The following is a 12,571-nucleotide window of genomic DNA, read 5'->3' as shown; positions in this document are numbered from 1 at the left end:
ATTGCATTAATTTAATGTAAACATCCGATGTTAATAAATTTTTACCATCATATAAAATGAACATAAATTAGTCAGGTCACATATAACACATATCGGTTTAAAATTTTGAAAATGAGGGTTCTAGGTAAAACAAAGGTGTGTGGGGCATATGTTAACGTTCTAGCAGTAAATTGTACCCTCAAATGATACAAATTGTAAGCTTTTTTGGGATTCTTAACTTTCTACATAACTTTTTCTGTAAAAGAATAAAATAAAAAATATCTTTTTATTAAATTAGAGGATGACTACTTTTTGTGAAGTCTTCACGAACAAAAATCATCATCATATTCCCCTTTTTGTAACGCACGCTTTCACTTGCCTTTTACGCGTTTTTCGAACTTACATTACCTTTTTTGCTAACTTTTCTACCGTCCCAAAAAAATAAAATAAAATAAAAAGAAGCAAAAATTATTTACTTTTTCGTGGTGTTGATAATAATTTTTGTTCACTTTATTATCCATGCAATCCAAAGTTTTAGATATTGTTGTTAATTAAACTAAGAGATTATTACAACGTGAGGTTCTAGGCAAATTTCGCATTTTTGTTAAAATAAGGGAGAGATTAGGATATGTAAGTTATGGTTAAAGTTTTTAAACTACTATAAGGAGTCATTTTGTTTGAGGATTAAGTTATCTTGGGATATAATCCTGGAATTATAATTTTTGGCTTAATTTATTTCACCTAGGAGGTGGAATAAAATAACACCTAATTTGATGGGATAGGGTAAAATGTCCAGAATTAAGTTTGCGATTAATTTATACTTTATTTGATTAAAGGCGAGATAAATTTATATTTTCAACCAAAAAAATTATGGATTTAATACCAAACTTATTATTGGAATATCCACCTTATTCCATTAATTAAACTACCCCTAAGTGCTCAACAACTTTTAGTTTGAAAATTACTACTAAGACTAAATGCTCAATTTTATTAATATAAGTAATAGTATTTGCTTGGCTTAAAAACCAATGAATTATGGGTGTTTGAAGCACCTATAATCCATACCTTACGTATGTCAATGTATATAATGAAACAAGCATTAAATCCCAGTGATGTGTGTTTAAAGACGTGTGGGTCTAGGCCTGCCAATTTAATTAGTGTGTTGGGATGTTATAACTGATATTAGAGCCACTTTACGTGCAACCTTGGACTTATATATATGATGGAACAAACCCTACTGTTCAACCGAGCTTAAGAGAATTTCACACCTTTGAGAAAATGATGGGGGCAAATCTCCGCAAAAACGTTGAATCCCTAAAGGAAGAGTGCATATGACATCCTAGGCAAATTCTATGTCGACAAAACATGGAAGAGATGCTGATTGCCGATTGCATGTATAAGGAAACAAATCTTAAATGCTAATGACGTGTTGTTTTAAAATTGTGATGGCCTAGGATCAAAACGATAATATCACTAGTACGTTGGACTGTTAGATAAAAGAAATTTGAAGGTACTAAATAATTCAAATTTTAAAATGATATACTAGTATATTTCCTTTTGAATTCAATTTATTCAAAATTACTTTTAGAAATACATGGCAAATTCAGAACATATGTAGGTTTTGTTATTAAAAAACAGCTTCGAGGGTGAGTAAGCTGTCAAAAGTCTTATCTCCTATCAATGTTAGTCTCGTGGCATCACCAAAAGTTTAATTTTGGTCCACTTTAAAAGTACATTAGTTTATCTTTTAAACATAACAAATTATAAACTTATAAGAAAAAGCATCGTATTATTAGATGTTGATAATTGTCTATCTTAGATTTGTTCATGTTAACCGAATCCTAAACTATAAGCGGCCTTTTGGTTATTTGGATTAAGAAAATAATACTTGTATAATATTCAATATTATTATATATTGTGCTTGGTTGGCATTTTATTTTTGATATAACTACTACCAATATATAATTTTATACCTCAAGAACGATATTACTTTGTACCAAGTACAACACAGAATAATTTAAATCGAGATTAACTTTACGGGAATAAGTATCTTAAATGCCAAAAAGAGTGTATGTACTAAATTATTCCGGTGATTATTAATTATTGTATTACAATCTACATTAATATAATCCCCGCAAAACTTGTTAACAAACTGAACACGACTCTTAATCTATAATCATCTATAGATAGAATTAAAACTAGTATTTTTTTTAAATGATAAGTAAATTAATTTATAAACTACAAGGTTTTAAACTATCAACAGGGCTCTATTATTATTTTGTAAATTGATATTGGACGTGTAGTAGGAACTTATGTAAGTTTTATATCGTCTGGGGAGCATCTTTTTATTTTAGATACCAAAAGGAAAAGATAAAAACGAATATGCTGAGTTTAAAGATTGAATCAACATACATGAATAATTTTATTTACAATATTTATATATTTAGTGAGCTGGTCAATGCTGACCTTGTAAAGATCAGACTCAATCAACTTTTGTTACAGAATGAAGGACAAAATATTAAATTAGTTTGGTATGATTATTAATGAATGGAATAGTGATAGTGCTTCTCGTTAATGGTCCAAATGTAGTCCAATTGGACAATTAATATTGACAATAATTTATTCTAGTTGAGGAGTATCTCTCAATTAGGGTTGTTCACGGTTTTGGTTAAAACCAAAACAAAACCAAAAATTTAACCAAATCGAATAAAAAAACCAACATTTGGTTTGGTTTGGTTTGATTTGGTTTTAAATTTTAATAACCGATAATATTTGGTTTGGTTATGGTTATATTAAAAAATAACCGAACCAAACCGATAAATTATATACATAAATTTTATAATTATTTATATATATAATATTAGTTTTTCATAAATAATTATAAATATTTTATACCTTTTAATCATTAATTTTATTTTTGATCTACTTATTTCACATGATTGTTTAAGGCCCATATTTTTAAGAATATGTCCAAGCCCATGTCTTTAAAGTCTTTTAACTCTTTAAGTGTTAAGCGTAAACCTACTAACAGAAGCTCACGTTAGAGTCTAATGTCTTTAACTTAAATTTTTAGCCTTTCTTTGTCAGCCATTTGATTTTAGGTTGTTTTTTTTTTCTTTTCGAATTTAACCCTTTTTTTTTTGTCTGAATGGGTCCTAAACTTCTAATATTTTTCATATGAAAAGGACAGAGGTTGTAGATTTGGAGGTTCCTATAGAAGATACTTCAGTAACATCAGCATTTGCTGCAACTCAAGCACATGGTAATGCCCTAATACTTCTTCCGTGGGTAATCCTCCTAAAAAGCAGAAAAGAACAACTCCTTGTAGTTGAGACCCTAGCCTTTGGGATAATGATAGAAAAACATCTGAAGTTTTGGATCATTATACAAAGTTTTTTTAATAAAATGGGAGAATTGAGGGCAAAATGCAAGTACTGCCCCAAAGTTTGAGATCATTACACAAAGTTTTTTTATTTCATATATTTTCGTTTTAATTTTAGGTAGTCTTTATGTTTAATTAATATGTATGTTTATAACAATAACTAAAAGCTCCTATGCTCTACTTTATTTCTAGGCATGTGTATTAAGATGACAAAAATTGTGCAGCCACTACTTAGTTAGTTTTTAGCTCTATATGTAATAGTTTAGCAACTTTGGGTAACTTGAATATGACACTATCACTAATACTGAAAATATTTCTATGGTGTATGTTCCACCTTAAACGATAAATAAAAGTTATCGTTTGAACAAAAAAAAAAGACATGTCTTTTTCAACTTTTTAATGTTTTACTGATAAGTCTCATGGCTGTTAGTCATAAACCGAAAAATCCAACCAAACCGAACCAAACCGACAATAACCAAACCGGTGGTTATTATTTTATTTGGTTTGGTTATGGTTTTAGACATTTAAAAACCGACTAAATTGGTTTGGTTATGGTTTTAATCAATAACCGATCCAAACCGAACCATGAACACCCCTACTCTCAATTCTATATGATGACAGCATTCAAGATTTTTATTTTCTTTACATCATATTAGAGAATTTCAAACAGAAGTTTATGCATACCTTAGTCTTGTAAGGACAAGGGTATATTTGACATAATTCTTTTTTTTTTTTTACCTCTTTCCTTTATAAAATGTCAAATGTGTTGAAAGCTTTCGTTATTGCTAGTGAATAATGACATATTTAGATCAATCTTGTAATCAGCCGTCAGGATATATTTGACCTCAATTATTAACGGATGTAAATTTAGACTATTTCACAAAGTTCAACGGAAAATTTGAACCTTTTTTGTAAGTGAATCAAATTCTAAGGTGTAGATGTGTTTTATTTGTGACACGTACCAAATACATGCAAGACGCATGTTATGCACAACCAGTTTTAGAGCTACAATACGCGTAGTAACAACATATTAGGCTTAGTTTTGGCACGACAAGGTGTGAACTGGATCACCCTGGGAAGGGAAGTCAAATTTTTGATGTAGATGGATCAGTCCCACCCGTTAATTGATGAAAATTCAAACAATATTTGATGATATGTATACCTTACAAGTTGAGTTGGCATTTGGAAGTTCAAAAGTGTTGCTTTCAAAGAATTCTAAATTGTCGAAACACAATGAGCAAAAGTGCCAATTCCATTTACTATTTCATATGGATTTGAAATTAGAACTCAAAAAGTTCACTGTTATCTTTTCTAGCTGTAATTGGGAAATTGGCATCTTTCTAGAAAACATTGACTTGTATATACATTAGATGGTTAAAAATAACAATGGGCTACATATGTTACTTCCCTACTAAATAGTTGCAATTTGCTTAAAATAAATTACCAAAATTATGATGTCTTTTCTCGATATACAATACGAGTCTAAGATGAATTTAAATGAAGTGACCAAATTAGTGATTATTTCTATAGCCGACCCAACAAATTTTGTTGGTTTCTTTTAAAGTTATTGGAAGTTGAAATCCATCTTAGTCACTTGTAAAGCATACGGTAAATAGCTTTAAAATTGTTTTTAGTTTTATTATTGATATTTGAAGTTGAGAGTTGATACTTGAACGCCATTTCTAATAAATTTACTTTTGTTTGAATATACCTACACCTAAATCATGATGCCATAATATTTCTTTTACACATCAACCCTAACTTAAGACTTTTTAAACCATCCATAGATCTTTTCTAATCATTCATGGTCCAAAGAAAAGAAAAAAGAATCAAATTACACCATAATATAAGAATTTTAATTCCATGTTAGGTCCTATCAATAATGGAAGGTACATGATTGTCAAAAAGACCCTTTTTCTTCCTCATAGCAAAGTTTGCTTTATAAATATAGCCAAATTGGACCCCATTTTGTAAAAAGATTTTTTTTTTTCTAGTCATTCGTTTGTCCTATAAAAAAATAATAAAGACATGAGGTCCTTTTTATTCCTTCAAGTTCAAAATTGCCATTGATAGGATTATGATCAAGAAGAAAAGCTACTCTCAAAGGCTAATTGATGGAGTATTATGAGACAATAGGGCCCATAACTCTTTTCACTAGTGCAAGTTAAGGCCCACTGTCAACTTTATACACACATGAAGAAGAATAACATATGGTAATCATGTCATCAAGGTCAAACTTTAAGCAAACATACAACAACTAACTTACTCACACACACCTTGAAGGTAATTGATAACTTCTAACACCCCATACCCCACCCCAAAAAGTTTTTTGCAGCTTCTTGTGTTCAAAGCAAAAGTAGACTTTGAAGCTTCCACTCCTTCCTTTTTACCGTTTTACTTTTAGGAGTGTGTGTATATATAAATATATATATTGATAGTTAGAAGCGAAATCAGAATTTTTAGTATATGATTTAGTGGATCATAATCTTTTTTACTATTTGATTTTGGATAGATTATTTATAAATATTAACTATCTTTTTAAACATAAACACAGAATTTCAGCTAAAGTGATTGGTTCTGTCTAATCCGTACCTATGGCGATGGCTCCGCTATATCGATAGTGTAAAGAATTTACACCATCAGTGTAAATACATAGGTCGTAACATATTACCTGCGTTAACTTTTCAGGTTACTAATTTCACTAATCACGAATAGTTACATGTGATTATCTTTAAGGTGATTCTAATAGTTTAAATATAATTTTAGACCATGGGTGTATAGATATTAGATGGTAAAAACTTATTCATACTCGGCATTTATACTAAACTAATAAATTCATGACATGCATTTGCACATAAATAATCTTGGCACTTAACCGTAGTTAACAAGCATCATCACGTCAGTAATTCACTTAACTGTACGAAACTCCTAATGCGGATAAGTATTTACCGAATTAAGACTCTTCCTTTCATTTTAATTTGAAAAATGGGGTAAGTGGACTTACTTTTTGATGAGAGAAATTAGGAAAAAGATGCACCAATCAAGCGATGGACTATTGCTTTTCACAACTAGAAATAGTTGTGTCATCATTGTTGAAAAGAAAGAATCTAATGGGGGAAAAGTTGGATTTGTGATGTGTGTTTGAAATGAAATTTTATTTTTTTCTTCTGAATAATTCTTGGCAGGAAAGTCTTTAATTATCCTTTTCCATAATATTGCTTTTGGGCTTCAAGTAGTCTCTCTTTTCACTTTGCCCCTCATATTTCATCTTTTTGTTTTCTTCTTCCATCTAGAAATTATTTGTTTTACTTTCACTTTCTGTTCTGTTAATATTTTCTATACTTTGTAAGTTTGTCTTTCTTATTTTTTTAGGTCAAAAAGTAAATTATTAGAGTTCAGCTGTGTATCCTAATCTGCAAAAAAGTCGATGTTATAAAAAATTTGGCCAACTTTTGTGCTAAGAAATTTGCATGCTTATCTTATCTCATAAAGTAGCTAATTAGTCTTAGTAATTATGCCGTTTCTTGAATAATGAAATTTTATAACGTTAATCCTTTTCTTCAACACTCTCAAAGCTCTTAGTACACCTTAAAAGACACCTTTTGTATATATTCTTTTGAGTTAGTATAAACTCAAGAGTAATTATTCAAAGTGATAGGCGATGAGAACTTATAGGTCGAATTATAAAAGTAAGGAATTATTAATTGAGAAAGAACTTCAGAAGTCCCATTTTAAATGGTATATACTTGTGCCTTCGAGCATTTCTTCGTTATTGTGGTTTTAATTTTCATTCCCTCGATTGATTTCTAGCTAGTATTTTTTTCTTTATTTCTCTGTCCAAAGAAAATAAAAAGTGAAGAATATTAGGAGGTTTTTTTTTCTTCTTTTTTTTCTTTTTGGTTTTCTCAGTGTTCGAAATTTGCTTTGATGTCCTTGATCAATCTACATTCGCGCCTCATAAAGTCCACTAAAAGTAAAGTTCTCCCTCTAGGACTTCTTTTAATTATCAAGGCTCTAACCCGAGATCTCAAATTAAGAGTGGAGAGACGTCCTATCTACCCCGCCACCGTCCTGGTTAGTAAAGATTTGTTTTTTCTATTCCAAGAACTAAATCGACTTGTTCCACCAAAAGGGAAGCTTATATGTGCTAAACTATCATAATGCAAGGACCAAAAATTGACATTAACATAAATTCGAGGACCAAAGGTATGCAAATAGAAGATTATTTTAACCGTTATATTAATATATATAGTTCTTCAAGTAAAAATTTCAGTTGAAGGGAAGAAAACCAAAAATAGAAAAAGAAAAGGAAAAAAATTACATACTTTCGAAAACGGGAAAGATAAAGTACATGTTAGTTTGGTAATATTTCACCAAACTTCATCATGCATAGCCCCTTAACCTAAAGAAATGAAACTTCAAAAACAATTTTCTTTCTATTGGAGGGGGCTTTTCAGTTTTACCAGAGTGATAAATACTCCTTCGTCCTTAATCAGAGGTATCGGGTCGAGTCCTAGTAAGTGTTGTACTACCAATGAGGAACTTCTAGTACGAATCCAAGTTACACGGATTCTAATGCAGATACCGAACACTGGAAGAAAGACAAAAAAAAGAAGAAGGAACTTTTAAGTTATGGAGATTCAACACTGCCCTATAAAACAAAATTTAATTTGACTCATCTAACAATTTATTATTGTCTTTTCCTATGATATATACTTGTTAGGAGGAGAAATAGTTTCAGCTTTAGGCATAAACAATTCTTTTTGAATTCAACTAAGTGACCTATTGTGATGGAATACGTAACTCTAAATGAAAAGTGCCTTTTTTTCCAAAGTTGAACACTCTTTCTGCAACATTTGATCATGCAAGCCAAAAACTGCTGTTAATAAACATGATTTAGAGCCCGTTTGGATTGGCTTATAAGTTGCTTATAAGCTGTTTTCAGTTTTTTTGAGTGTTTGACTGGTCAGCTTAAAGTCATTTTGTGCTTAAAATAAGCTCAAAAAAATAATTGGATCCATTTGACTTAGCTTATCTAAAACAGTTTATAAGCTGAAAACAACTTATAAGCCAAAAAAAAAAAAAAGTTAGACTACCCCAACTTATTTTTTTTAGCTTATAAGCTGTTTGCAGCTTATAGGCATAAGCCCATCCAAACAGACTCTTATTTTCCATACCGACTTATGGTCAAGATTATAAGAAACCTCTAATAGTTACATAGAACAAATTCTAATTTATTAAAAATAAATTAATATAACTAAAAGGTTGTGATAGAGTGATAAGTACTCCTTCATCCTTAGTCATAACCTCGTAGTCATAGATCTTGGGTATCGCCTTTAGCAGAAAGCACATAATTTCTTCCCAAAGTGGACTACTATACGCGAATTCAGGTTAATTAGGGCCCCAAAACGAATACTAGTTACTGAATAAGAAGCGAAAAAAAGATTAAGAAAATGAATATTAAGATAAGGGTGTAGGGGGTCATTTCTTTTATTTTATGTACCTTAATATTGGAGTTGGAAATATTTGTCTTGACACAAAGTGGACATCAAACACCAGATGAGAAGCAAAATTGATTTAAGAAAACGAGTATTAAGATAAGGGTGGAGGGGGTCATTTCTTTTGTCTTAATATGTATCTAAATATTGGAGTTGGGAAAATTAGTCTTGACTTTGGTGTTGATTATTTAGCATGTTGGTATTAAGCTTGTCCACATTATCAACCTCAAGTTTAGATAAAATAAGAGGGTGGTGATAAACTGACAACTGTCGTATAAAATTAGTCGAGTAGGATATTCTTATAGTAGACATGATCAGTAAAAATTCATATAGTCTACGATAATTGCTTAAAATTGTGGCGTAACTATTATTATTTGGTGCTGATTATTGGGTTGAATGTGAATTGTCAATCTTCCGCAAAGAAACAAAAAAAGGATGAAGTGAGTTAGAATGTAATAACTTCTATAGTTCAGCTGTAATTTTTTCAATAATTTTTCTTCCATTATGTCAACATCTCATACTACTCATTTTAATGACCATATAATCCCATGAAATATGGTCTCTTGCTTTAGCTTGACAAGTAAATTATTCACCAATTGGAAAAACCATAGTGAAGCTTTTGTTGTTGATGATGAAGCCAACCCCCTCCCCACCCACAAACAAAAAAGAAAGAAAAGAAAAAAACTCAATTCATGTACTAAGTGACAATGAAGAGATGCCAAAAACCCTTTTGTTTGATAGAACATGGCATCTTTTTTCCTTTTTAAACTTTTGAAGTTCAACAAGGAATCCTTAATTACTAACAATAGCAAATCACACAGGAAATAGGCAAAGAAAAAAAGCTACTTTTTCTCCACTATTGGTGTGGAAATAATTATGGTTTTGTTTAAGCACTAATCAACTAAACTTTACACACAAGCATGCAATACAACTTTATATATTATATATAAGAAAATAATTGAGAAAAAGTGGTGTTTGTTTCCAAGAATCACACTTATCCTTTTGGATAGATATGTAAAAGGAAGACAAAGCCTACGTAAGACACTTAAAACTTACATTACTTAGTGCATTATAATAGTGATTATAGGGGTTCAATTAAATCATAAAGTCATTCTCCAAATTGTGCTTTATTGAAAAGGTTAGAGGTATGGTGGCACCGTTATTAGGCACTAGGATATGACTAGATGGATGTACTGCATACTCTATTTGTCTCAATTTATGTAATGATATTTGATTAAGCACAAAATTTAAATTCTTTAGGAAATTTATATTCTTAAATATGCCATAAAATTAAATTATTTTTAAATATCGAAAGACTATTTTGTAACAAACTAATTATACGAATATGATAGTGCCACATCAAATGAAAGGGATATTTATGTCGTCTCCTCGTCATTGTATAAAGAAATTTGTTGCTCAAGTTCTCTGAATTCAATCTTAAAAGGATATTAGCATTCCATTTCCATTTAAAATTTTATATTTGGGTTCAATCTTATTGTGTTTGCTTACAGAAATTTGATCCCTCGACAAGTTTATTGGGTTTGGTTGTCACTAAGTAAAATGTGTGCGTGTGTGTGTTTTTGGGGGGAGGGGTGGTGTTGGATATGTATAGAGATGCCGATTTTAGGACCCCAATTCAAGGCATACTCGAAATTTTTAAATTTTTATAAGATTAACCGCTTTAAAACAACAACTTTAGACGTGCGAGTCTGAAGTTTTAAACGTACGCGTCTGAAGTTTAGCTTGCCAAAACCTAATTTCAGAAAATTTGGAAGCAGGCAAACTCCTACATACGTGCTTGATTTCGAAATCTTTGTCTGAAATTGTAAGATTATTGGCATGTGAAAATTAGGATGACTGAACTTCAGACATTTATGCTCGTGCATGAACTTCAGGCATTTCATGCATGGAGTGGCTGAGCTCCTCAAGTGAAAAGCCAATTCTCTTGGCAGTATGCATGAGCTTCCAAGGTCTATGAGATTGTCAATTTGTTTTGACCAATATGAAGTTGCATGCTTGCTATCCTCTTAACTTTTTCTTTTAAAAAAAAAATCCTTGGAACAGTTTTTACCGAGTCCTAAACTTACTACTCCATTGCATAAGAAGATGAATTGCATGTTTATGATCTTTCAAGAGGATTGCTTGGTATGCTTTCATTTTTAACAAATTGTCAAACAATATGCCTTCTACTGCCAAACTTGAAAGCTAACAAAAGTCTAGACAATTGTAACGATCGATAAAGATCCTTAACTGGATACGAATGCAATTTTTTTTTTCTTTGAAAAGTGGTTGTGTCTTAATGCCTAAAATTGGGCTAATATATGGGCCTTTTGCAATGGGCTTGAAAAATTCAATATACCATATTTCAAGTTAATTTCTCTATTTATCGTCTAGATGATTTCACCATTCGTATACCTCTCAAGTCTCAAGCAGTCTCTTCCTCAATTTGAAAGTACGAAAGAAAGAAAAAGTGATCGAAGCCCAAACTTCAGTTGTGTGGATTTGTCCTTCCGATGGGCTGGTCTTTAGTTTTTGTCCTTCAAAATTGTAACTTATGCCTAACGGGGCATAAGTTCTTAAAGGGCGCTGGACATAACTTATTGGATATTATGCTGCGAAACTATAAATTTATGCCCCGCGAAAAAGTTATTTGCCTTGAGGGACAAATATTAAAGACCAAAACAAAATAGGAACAAAGTGCAAATAGCCCTTTGTCGAGGTTTTGGATCAGAAAGGCCCAAGCTCTTTAAGGCTCATAAACCAACAAAACCCAATAAATCTATTTTGTTAACTTTGGGCCTTGCTTAAAATGGACAGAAATCTGATTGCATGATTTCCCCTTCAAATGGGCTGGTCTTTAAATCAAAATAGAACTTATGCCTAGTGGGGCATGAGTTCTTTAAGGGCGCAGGACCATTTTTTTGCACGGATTGCCCTTCTTTTGGGGTGATCTTTAAATTTTGCCCCTCATATTTGTGTTCTTTAAGTTTTGGGGGGAGTGTATGCCGGATCCAGCATACAATTCTTAAGGAAAAACTAAAGTTATGCCGGAGGGGGCAGACTTTGCTTTGAGACATATATTTTATTTTTTTTACTTTTCAAGGCAAACTTTTAATTATGCCTTAAGGAAAAATTCCGCCTTATGGGGCATACTTTTAATTATGCCTTAACTAAAAGTGTGCCCCATAAAATATAACTAAAAGTATGCCCCATAAGGCGGAACTTTTCATTAAGGCAACACTAAAAGTTTGCCTTAAGGAAAAATTCTGCCTTATGAGGCATACTTTTGGTTATGCCTTAATTAAAAGTCTGCCCCATAAAGCATAGTTCCTTATAGAAAAGTTTTGTCCCATAAGGCATAACTAAAACTATGCCTTGAGGAAAAGTTATGCCCCTTCCGGCATAACTTTAGTTTTTCCTTAAGGACTTTATGCTGGATCCGGCATACAATCCTTAAGGAAAAACTAAAGTTATGCCGAAGGGGGGCAGACTTTGCTTTGAGACATAAATTTTATTTTTTTTACTTTTCAAGACAAACTTTTAATTATGTCTTAAGGAAAAGTTCCGCCTTATGGAGCATACTTTTAGTTATGCCTTAACTAAAAGTGTGCCCCATAAGGCGGAACTTTTCATTAAGGCAACACTAAAAGTTTGCTTTAAGGAAAAATTCTGCCTTATGAGGCATACTTTTGGTTATGCCTTAATTAAAAGT

This window comes from Lycium barbarum, chromosome 7, assembly GCF_019175385.1.
Source record: "Lycium barbarum isolate Lr01 chromosome 7, ASM1917538v2, whole genome shotgun sequence".
Lineage (NCBI taxonomy): Eukaryota > Viridiplantae > Streptophyta > Magnoliopsida > Solanales > Solanaceae > Lycium > Lycium barbarum.
Note: the sequence above shows the minus strand (reverse complement) of the source record.